Source organism: Corvus cornix, chromosome 2, assembly GCF_000738735.6.
Source record: "Corvus cornix cornix isolate S_Up_H32 chromosome 2, ASM73873v5, whole genome shotgun sequence".
In the NCBI taxonomy this organism is placed as follows: domain Eukaryota; kingdom Metazoa; phylum Chordata; class Aves; order Passeriformes; family Corvidae; genus Corvus; species Corvus cornix.
In genome coordinates, this window is record NC_046333.1 from 67,146,957 (window position 1) to 67,157,338 (window position 10,382).

The 10,382-nt window shown below is 38.2% G+C and overlaps 1 long non-coding RNA gene across 2 annotated transcripts; it reads left to right on the forward strand.

Moving 5' to 3' along the window:
• Nucleotides 1-621: 621 nt before the first annotated feature.
• Nucleotides 622-5,534, forward strand: LOC109145072. 2 transcript variants are annotated; one of them, XR_002046267.3, is made up of 3 exons: nucleotides 622-1,106; nucleotides 1,535-1,645; nucleotides 4,574-5,534. It is a non-coding gene; the product is annotated as an uncharacterized LOC109145072 (long non-coding RNA). The 2 variants fall into 2 exon arrangements; XR_005601438.1 differs by having other exon boundaries at nucleotides 1,535-1,631.
• The last annotated feature ends 4,848 nt before the right edge of the window (nucleotides 5,535-10,382 follow it).

Consider the following 10,382-nt stretch of genomic DNA (forward strand, 5'->3'; position numbering starts at 1 on the left):
CTGCCTATGGCAGAGGGGATGGAACTGGATGATCTTTAATGTCCCTTGCAACCCAAAGCATTCTGTCATTCTATGAATTCCCAGCAGCTGCCGATACATCAATACTGTGGTATACTTGTATCATATTAAATAATATAGCCTTAAAAATACTGCCTCTTCAAGCCCTCTTCTCTTGACTGGGAATGACCATTCCTGCCACAGATTCATGGTTGTTTTCTCTAACACACTAGTGATGATCTGTGTCCTCGGTAGTAGATACTGAGAAGAATTTTATTTAGTACACTCTGAAATATTAAATTCCAACCTTTATTGAAATAAAGCTCTAATTGAAGCCAAAGGCATTCCAAAATATCAAGCCTGGCTAGAGCCATCTTAGCTCCTAACACCCCTTACATTGAAAAACATTATAATCTGTTTATATACCATGATAACGTAGGAGTAAGAAAATAAAAGCGAGGGCCGGGCTTTTGCTATCTGGTACATAATGGTAAAATTTTAAAATGAAGTCTCTTTTTTTTGTAGATGTTTTCCCATTATCCAAGTGGTATGTGTAAAAGCTATAAAAAACCTGGGTTTGTGCAGAAAACGTGGATGCTTGTACTGAGATACCTTTAAAAAATATTTAATACAATAGGTATAATTTGCATCTGCAACACTTCCATAAAGTCAGCTCATTGAGAGTCTCTGTGCTTATTTTCCCCAATACACAGCCACCAACAGAAATCGGATTAAGATCACCTGTTTACTGATCTTTTTCCTAGAAGCAGGTGTTGGAGGACTCTTAATCCATGTGGGTTAATCCATGTGGGTAGAGAAAGTGCCATTCTACAGGTTTATTTCACTCTCTAATAACTTATTCAGTGCTCTTAAGTAAACATACCCATTTGTTGTAATGACAGGGGACTGTTTGAAACATAATACTGCCAGACAATTTCCACATTCATATTGATTCCTTCTATGCTTCAGGCTTCCACATGATTTTTTCTACAACCTTGGAGTGCAGCACACCTTTTTTGTCCCAGGCTTCAAGAGCTCCTTTGGAAGCAAGCGCAAACTGTTCTACAAACAATTCATCTGTAACAGGATTAAGAGAAACAGTCCACTAGGTAATGGTGATACTTTCAGAAGGAGAATGGGAAAAAAGGTGTCAGAGATTTAGCAGTTATCAGCCCTAATCCATGGGAGGACAGACATCTATCAGACTATGTATCTAGCTTGGACCACTGTAGCTCCATGTTCCCTGCCACATGAGACGGTCCTCAGAAAACTACTACCTCCCTTACTCTACCTATGGCTGCATTATTATATTTCCTGAAGATTAAGAGTCAAAATGTTTGCTCACACTCGGAGATGCACTAATTCTGTACTTAACACGACATATTATGTAGGACAGGTATACATTCTGGTTCACACTGAAGCTGGGAAACTGGGTACAGAGACCATAGTCAGAATCCCTGGAAGAACTGCAGTATTGCTCCTTCCTGGAGGAAGTGACTTGAGAAGACCACTAACAGCTTCCTTTTTATATTTGCAGGACGAAATGTAGAACCCAATGGTGAGAAAAGACAGTGCCTGCCAGCTCTGTGAAGCAACCTGTGTTTCTGAGCCCATCTTGGAAAATCTGAGCTGCAGTATGTTCCTGTTGGTGAGGCTAAACATGAGAGTGATTTCAAGTGCCATGTGCTAGGATGAGCATGTTGTAATGACACTTATCTATCACACTTCCCTCCCCTGCCAAAGTGCCAGGCAGTGCTTTGTAGTTCACAGTGCTGTCTAACAGATCTTTAGCTGGTGCAAAATCAACAGACTTTGTTGGATTTTGAGGTCAGCTCTTACTGGCATGGCATGAGTGAAGCACATGAACAATAGGGATTGTACAGAGCATGGGGAGACATGAGAGGGGGGAACAAAGCATATGGTCAAGGGAGTTAGATGATTGACAGAAAAACCCATCTGAAAATGGAAAGCAGCATCTATATCCTGAGCAGTTGTTACAGCAACACAGCAAGTGACCAGGATCCTCTCTATCTCATGCACTGTGATTGATATTCCAATATTCTAGGCTATATTTCCACTTTATACAAGACATTGGTTTAAATGGAATAGGCACACATATTTATGAAAGAGAAATTAGCTAATAGGATACTTCAGTACTGCTGTGAACATTCAGGTAGTTCCATCATACTTTTGATAGAGGACTAGCGATGAAAAAGGATACGCACTGAGGAGGTCAAGCGATACACTCATTAAGTTCAAAACAAAACACCTATTTTCCTCAGCTGTATTATCTCCATGAATATTCTTTGAAACCACTCTAAAAAAACTTAATTCTTCTTTTGATTGCATATGAATTTCAGGATACCTCTCAGAAAACGAGAGTCCCTAAGCCATAGAAATACTTGCTGTAGAACCAACATACCTTTCTGCATAGTCGATTGGAAGGAGTCTTTGGGCGTGGATACATTTTTCCCAGAGTAGAAATCCCTAGGCAAGGAAGAACAACCACATCAAAGGAGAAGGTTGGGCTGGCAAAAAGAAAACGATACTAAAAAAGAATTGCAGGAGCCTGGGAGATGTTTCATTGCCAGAATAATTATCAGTTAAACCCGTTGTAGGTCCTCATGAAGAGCCACTTGCAGAAATGTGGAGTCACTGCTGGATTGTATTATTAAAGGATCCTCCATAACAGACATGTCTTATTTTCTCCCTCAACACTCTGTCTCTCTATTCAAGACACACTCAGGTTTGGATACTGAGAAGCAGTTTCCTGGAGAAGATAATTTGAACTTGGCTAGCAAAACTCCCTTTGCAGAAGGAGCCATGGTCTTTGAATGGAGGATTGAATGATGAAAATACCCTTCTCTGATAAAATTAGTAGCAGTGCTTTTTTGCACTTATATTGCAAAATTTTCTATGTGAGTGCTGGGCCTCACAGATGTGTAACATAAAAGAGAAGAGCTAAGAATACCAAATGCAGGTGCTGGAGTTGTGCCTTGAATTAACTGAGTAATGAATGTAGGGAGTAATGCATTTGCATTGCAGTTTCCATTCTGATTACAAATTATTTAAAATTTTAATTGATATTTAAATTAAATTATGTTTATTACAGTAATTACAAATTTAAATTAAAATTAAAAATTAAAGAAGTTACAAATTACATGCTTTTGGTAGGCAGCCACTGGACAACAAATAAAGCCTCCAAACAACTGGAGAGAGAATAACATGAATATATCATCTGATTCTTTCCATGAGAACTCAGTGCACATACCAGGCCTGATACAGCCAAAAAGAGAAGTGAAAATAGGTATAAAGAACAGTGTAATACAGTACAACAAAAGAGGAAGTACTCTGAGAGGGTTTCCACCAGAATCTGAGATGCTTTTTCTTTTTTATAATTTTCTTTTTTTTCAGTTACAGGTGGTGTAAGAAAAAAAGCAAACCAAAACATTTAAACATGGTGGATCAAACTCTACTCCTGTTTATTACTAAATTTATTAAAGTATCTAGGAAATTCCATTTAAAAATGTATAGCCTTCTTCCAACAGACATTTCAAACATGGTTTTTGCCTTCTTTTGTCTTCAGGGAGTAAAATCTCCCTTTTATCAGCCTTCTCAAAATTCAGTAAATAGAGCAATTCACAGAGCCTGAAAGACTTTTCTAGTTCTTACTTCTTTAATGTAAACATTTATTTTTCTTCATTTTCTACAATCAAATAGGTTAGCCAATAGTTGAATTTTGATTTCTTGGTGGTTTTTGTTTCCTTTTTAAAATTCTTGCTTTAAAATCAGAGATTACTGTAAATTAGGCCAACATCTGACAATTACACTCTTTAGACTTGTCACTGCACTGGAACTTGATGCAGGTGCAAGGACTGTAGGCAGTGTAGAAGGGTGAACTTCTTAATTTTCATCATTTTGTAATTTGGTCCACATTGACTTATCTTCACAGATGGAAAATTTCCACTGAAGTTGGTGAAAAAATAGCTTGCATAAACTGGACAGAGGGTGTCACCTCTTGTTTTGCAACAGTAGAATGACACTACTCCACCACTACAGTAACAGTACGGGTGAAGTTTACTCAAATTCATCCTCATTTGCTTTTCCATCTGCTCTGAACAGAATGCTGTCAAGCCATGTGACCTCGCCTTCTTCTAATTAATTGATGATAGAAAGTGTTGTTCGCCCCAGGAAATGCTGAAAGTTGGTAAGGACTCTTTACTCCAGCATTTTGGGACATCATTTGCTCCCAAGGAAGAATAAAAACAGGGAGATTAAATGAAGGGATAAAGAGGATCCCTGTAAAGGGATTCTCTCCACTCACAGAATGGGGAGCCCCTCACAGCTCCTTATACACAATCTTATCGTCCTTCCCCCTCTTTATATATAGCGTGATTTAGGTGGAGAGTGGAGTAAGAGTCATATACATAGCAGGATGTTCTTCACAAAGCTTGTTAGCACATGCAGGGATGTGTGTTTTAATCTTTAAACCACCCTCAATTCACCAAGAGTTAGTTACTTTTTGACCATTGTGTCCTTCAAAGTTTCAGTGACACAACTTTGTTTCTCTCCTCAGAGCCAGAACAGGACCATCCTATCTCCACAAGCCTCCTCCTTCATCCAGCTCAGCCTTTCTCACTGCCAGCTACACAGATATCCATCCTCAAAGATAACATGGAATGCACATAGTGTATCCACAGGTAGTAAACCTTAGCCCTTGCCTGACTCCTTGGTCATCATCCTACAGTGCTGAGGGAGGAAAAGGAGAACACACAGAGAAATGGCTCCTGTCCTTGCAAACAAAATTCCAGGGAGAAAGGGATGACAAGTTGGCAGAAAGTCAAGAGCCACTATCTAAATATAACAAGCTGGCTCCTTGGCTTAAAATCCTGCAAGCAGAATTTGAAAATGAGCAAGCTGAGATGAGGAAAACACAACAGATTTGTGAGATCGGAAGGGAGAACCAAAAGCTGCAGCAACAGAGGGTGAAAGACCAATGACAAAACCACATCCTGCAGCTTGAAACCAATGGAAAGAGATATGATATAGTCAGGGAACTAGAGACAGCTACAACATAATTCAGTCTGATACTGTAAGCACCAAAAGTATCTATAATGCACAATCCTAGCTGCCATGTGCAGCAGTTCCCAGTTGCCAGGTGCAGCAGTTCCCCTTCCCTTCTAGGGACAAACTCCCACAGATTCCAGCTGAGGGTTCTCTCCAAAAAGCTACTTTAAGAACTTTAAAGGTGAGATAGCACTCCTGAATCCTTTATTGGATTTGAGTCCTGTAGATGCTGAAAAGGTTAGCAGAAAAATTTTCCTGCTTTTTACAGCTGCTTGTGAGAGTCTCCTTTCTCACGCAGGCTAGCAGTAAACAGTGTAGAAGGTTTTGTAAACCAAGACTTTATCTCACAGGTGCAAACTTGTTATGCACAGTCTTCTTTTCCACACTGAAGAAAATATTTTGAAATAGGCATCGTAGCATTCAGCCAATCACTCTGGGAGGTGTATGGTCAAGCACCCAATGATGTCATTTCTCTATTGTAAACCAAGTTACATAAACGAACTGATAATTAATTAAATAATGCCACTTATCCTGGACTTGAATTCCATGTCATTCTTCGCGCCGTCCCTGTGGACAACAGTGACAGAGTCCAAGTGTGGAATTCTGTCTTACACAGATATTTATGCAATAATCTAATTTCAAGCACTGATGAAACACTTTGCAATTTATTATTTCAAGTAAATGAGGAAATAAAAAGTTAAGATAATGAACTTTTTTTTACTTCTTCAAGGGGAAAAGGAATGAAAGGATCAGAATGTAAATGTTGCATAGTTTGTTACCTTCTCTCTTTCTTCAGCTTGCAGCAGCTTACAGACAGTTTTGTCTGTATCTTGCATGGGTTAGGAAACATTCAAAACTGGACACAATATTCTAGATGCACTCCAATAAGAGACGTAAAAGTCACTCACAAAGAAAACAGATCTGCTTTGTTCATTTCCCATAGCATGAAGAGTAACATCTAGAAATTAATCTTCAATTTTCTTATTTTTTTCTTTAACATTGACAACTCTACCATAGCCATAGGTGCCTTTCTTATTCATTGATTACTCCATATGCACTTACATGTACACATTACTGGCTATGTTTTATTTCCCTATTGTACTTTAGGCTTAAAATAGAATTTTGCTTTCACCACATGTGACAATACTCACAATGATAAAACCAGGAGATTGGAGGTTGTTTGGATACACTCAATGCTGCTACCAGATACTGCTGTAGTATACAGAGTTCACTCCCTGGGTGAGAAAGACTGGATTTATGAAATAGCCAACCTATCACTGAATAAGTAGCAATAGTTAACTTGCAGTGTAGAATAAAAATAGCTTTTTATCTTTTCATGTCAACAACTTTGTTTCTGCTCTTCACGCAGAGGGAAGATAAAAAATCTGGTGGCTAAAAATACTCTGTATGCTTTAAGCTGCATATATTGCAAAACCATCACCCCAACCCAAGTGTTGCACAGTCTTAAGCTGGGCAGCCTTGGACAAGGCCAAAGGGAGCTCTGAATTTCCTTTCCTGTTGCCACCATATGGAGCATATGGAATCCATCAATCTGATTAAGCAGCCATGGTTAGCAATGACAAATTTATCTAGACTATTAGAGTTTTCATTTGATTTTTTCCATTTCTCAAAAAATACCATCTAATTATTTGGTCAAGTTTGTGGAACACAATTTTCCATATATTTCTGTGAGATAGATCTCCAGGCAAGTATCTCTCTCCTTTTTTTTTTCCTTAGATAAAATACAGAATTTGTGTGTGGTTGAGACAATTTTCTGCAATAGGGTAGCTAAAATTCCTTCCTGAAAAAAACCTTGGGAAAGCACTGACCTTCAAAGAACCACCACAATTCAGGCAAAAATTTAGCAGATCTCATTAAGAGCTCCTGTGAACACTGGTTTGTCTCCTGTACTACCATCCAGTCAGAAGCAGCTGACAGGACTTCCAGGGATGAGGTTGCTGTATGACCCCTTTCTGCCTGCATCAATTTCAAAAAGGTTGATTCCCCACAGTTATAATCAGTGGTGAGAAAGAATAATGTCAGTTTGACAGGTCTAAGTGGGAGATTCTCACTGGAATTATTAATAGCTACCACATACAGTAACTGTTTGTAATTTTGAAAAATACTATAGAAATTAAAATGAAAAAAAAAAGCCTCAGAATTCGATAAATATAGAATTATTTTTCTAAACTACAAAAAGTAATGAAGAGATAAATCTTGGTGACTTTTTTTTTTTTGAAAGTGTAATATTATCTCTCCTGATTTCAACAGGCACGACATAATATGGAAGGGTACAAAATCACCAACTATTAGAAGAAAATTTTAGAGCTTTTGACAGTTTCTGAAAGCAAAAAAATTGATCTTGTCTGTGAGCCCAAGAAAAGTTTTAGAAAAAATAGCAAGCAAAAATAACAAGCTACCTTTTTGGGGCGCATTGGATTAGGGGGGTTACTTATCAAAACTATTGCATTGACCTGAACCTGAAGAGAACCGAGAAGGATGCAGTTCTTGGCACGTGGTAGCAACTGCAAGGTATTAACACCTAGAGCAATGTCCACAGAAAAACAACTGAGAAAAAAACCCCCACCAAACACTTTGCTAATATGTAAAATTCCAGGGAAACTCAGGGAGCAAGTGAGAAAGTGATCCTCCTGATTGTACCAACAAAATTTCCTTCTACATTACAAGCAAGATGTCTGTCCTAGTCAGATTATATTGCAGATAGCTTTTTCCTGACATATCTTGGTATGCCATCCAAAAGTGAGAAACAGGATGCAGACAGCAGGTTAGGACTGTATGACACTGCTCCTAAAAGTGCTTTGCTGAATTCATCTCTCATAGAAGGCACTGAGTAAATTATGAAGAGGCAGTCCAACTGATTCTTGAACCCTTGGCCATGCCAAAAGCAAGTATTGATAGCAAAAATAATAAGTCTCTACATAAACAGTTATTTGTCTTTTGCTGGTATCTTCAAAGAGGGAACAACACATCTGGGAGATTCATTTAAGAAGTTTAAAATGGAAATGTAAGGTAAACATTACTTACAGATCACATACTAGGAATGCTCACCCTTTTTGTAAGACACATGATGAAACTGAAGGCATATTTCCTCGTAACACTTTTACATGTAATTTCTAACTGAAAACCTTCTTTTAAATGCAAGGATACAATGCCTGTACATGACTGCAATCACATTCCCAGGAGCAACATGAACTCTGAGTGAACACCAGTCTTCTCAGCATTAGCATCCAACATAACAGATGTCAAAGCTCAACATCACAATAGTGGCAAATATTGTCAACATTTTTTATTATGCCTGTGAATGAACACACAGAGCAGTCCTTGCAAAAAGAAAGGAAAAAAAAATCTCTGCAGCTTGTTTCAGGTTTTCATACAGACTTCTCTTTCAAATTATAACTTGTTTAATATGGGTAGAGTACTTAGCACAAAAGAAATGCAGCCTAATATGCTTTTAGGCACAGTTGTAATATTGGAGTCAGTCTTGGCTGGGTGTGTTGCCGAAGCTAGTCAAGGTACCGCAATTATTTTCAGATGCACTGTTAATTAACACCCTTCCATGCCCCAACAACATACAAACCCAGTGAGAGCACCATACAGGTTAATTAATTAGCAACGTCAAGAACAATTAACTCAGATGGAAAAGCAGCACTTAAAGTACATAGTCACTGTGTAGAAGACACAAAATGTTTCAGATCCTGCAGTGCTATATAGGAAACCTCCTACAGCATGCCAGTAATTTTTTACTTTCCTGAAGAAAAAATAATTAGCTGCTTTTCCCCCCCCAAAAAATTCCTGCAAAACAACCAAACCATGACTAGGATAAAGACATCACAACCTGGTGAAAGACCCTTACAGAAAAAGTAATATTATACCATTGGGTGCATATTATCTGACTAGAAATACTGTTATCAGTAGCAATGAATGTTTTCTGGTTTTCATAATCACGTCACTTTCAGTCAATACTTAACAGCATTTCAGTAACATTTTCAGCAGGTTAAAATAAGATTAATCTTAGCTAGAATGGTTACTTCTGATAATTTTTTAGTGTAATTTGCAGGTTCAAAAGCAAATGAGTGAAAATGAAAAATGAAAGCCTCAAGACTACATTTACCATTGCCATTACAGCAAGCTGCATATGCCCAAATGACAAATTAAAGTTAACTCAACATATAGAATGTATCTTAACACTACTCTTGTTTCATTTTACCCTGGATGCAAATTGTTGAATAAACTGTGGGAGAAAAGAGAAAGCATGGAGGCTGGTTTGGGCTTTGGCACTTTTATTTTCACTGAATGTTTTGATTGTAGGGCTTGGGAAAGCTTTGCATTTTAACATCCCTTACACTGCATTTAACAAAAGGTCTACTGAGATAAAGGCAATGTATCTATCATATTCATTCCCTATAATGCTTTGGGAAACTTTCAATTAAACCATCAAATATATGACTCAAATTCAGTTATTCTAAAGCAATGTGGAATTATGTGAGATTTCAATAGCACCTTTGTTTCAGCAAACAAATTGTTATGCTTTATCCTTGGTCTTTCTGGAGGTATGTTAGTCTACTTCCCACGGAATCACAGAATATTCTAGTTGGAAGGGACCCACTGTCGTCCAGAAAAAATTGGACTTATTACCTGGTATGCAATAAGCCAATAATTACACACTTGAGAGAGACATTGATCATTAATTTCAGAGTTGCACCAGCCTGGGTGCTCAGTGGTATTCCACAAATCAAGCATGCCAACTATCAAAACCTTCCACTATTTACACATTTTAACAAAGACATTAATGTTCACTATCTACAAGTTACATATTTCTCTTATTAATCAGTATTTTATCTTTTATAGGTTAATGAGTCTCTCGCTACTCATGCTAACTGATTGCCATGCTCAGTCTTTATTTTGGAGCCAGGGTGTCTCTGGGGTCGGTGGTCCGTGAGTCGGTGGCCGTGATCTCCACCTGCGGGAATTCTCTTTTATCCAGTCAGAGCTGATTTAGTACAGTTGCTGAGTTGGGTTTATTAGTTTCTTCCTTATCTTGGGAGTTCTGCCAAATGTCCTTGTGGCCCGTAAATTCTGCATTCTTTGTGTCCACTCTTAGTGCTACATCCTTCTTCCCAAGCTCTCCCTAGGTCTAAGATTATTGTAGCACGTCAAACCCTAAATCTCAGCAAGGCACTTCTACCGACAAGTAATTTGTCTTTCTAACACCAGGACATCACACAGACCTTGCTTGTTAGCTGCTGCTTCACAGATTACATCTTCAAATTCCACATTTTGCAACGCCACGAGGATCG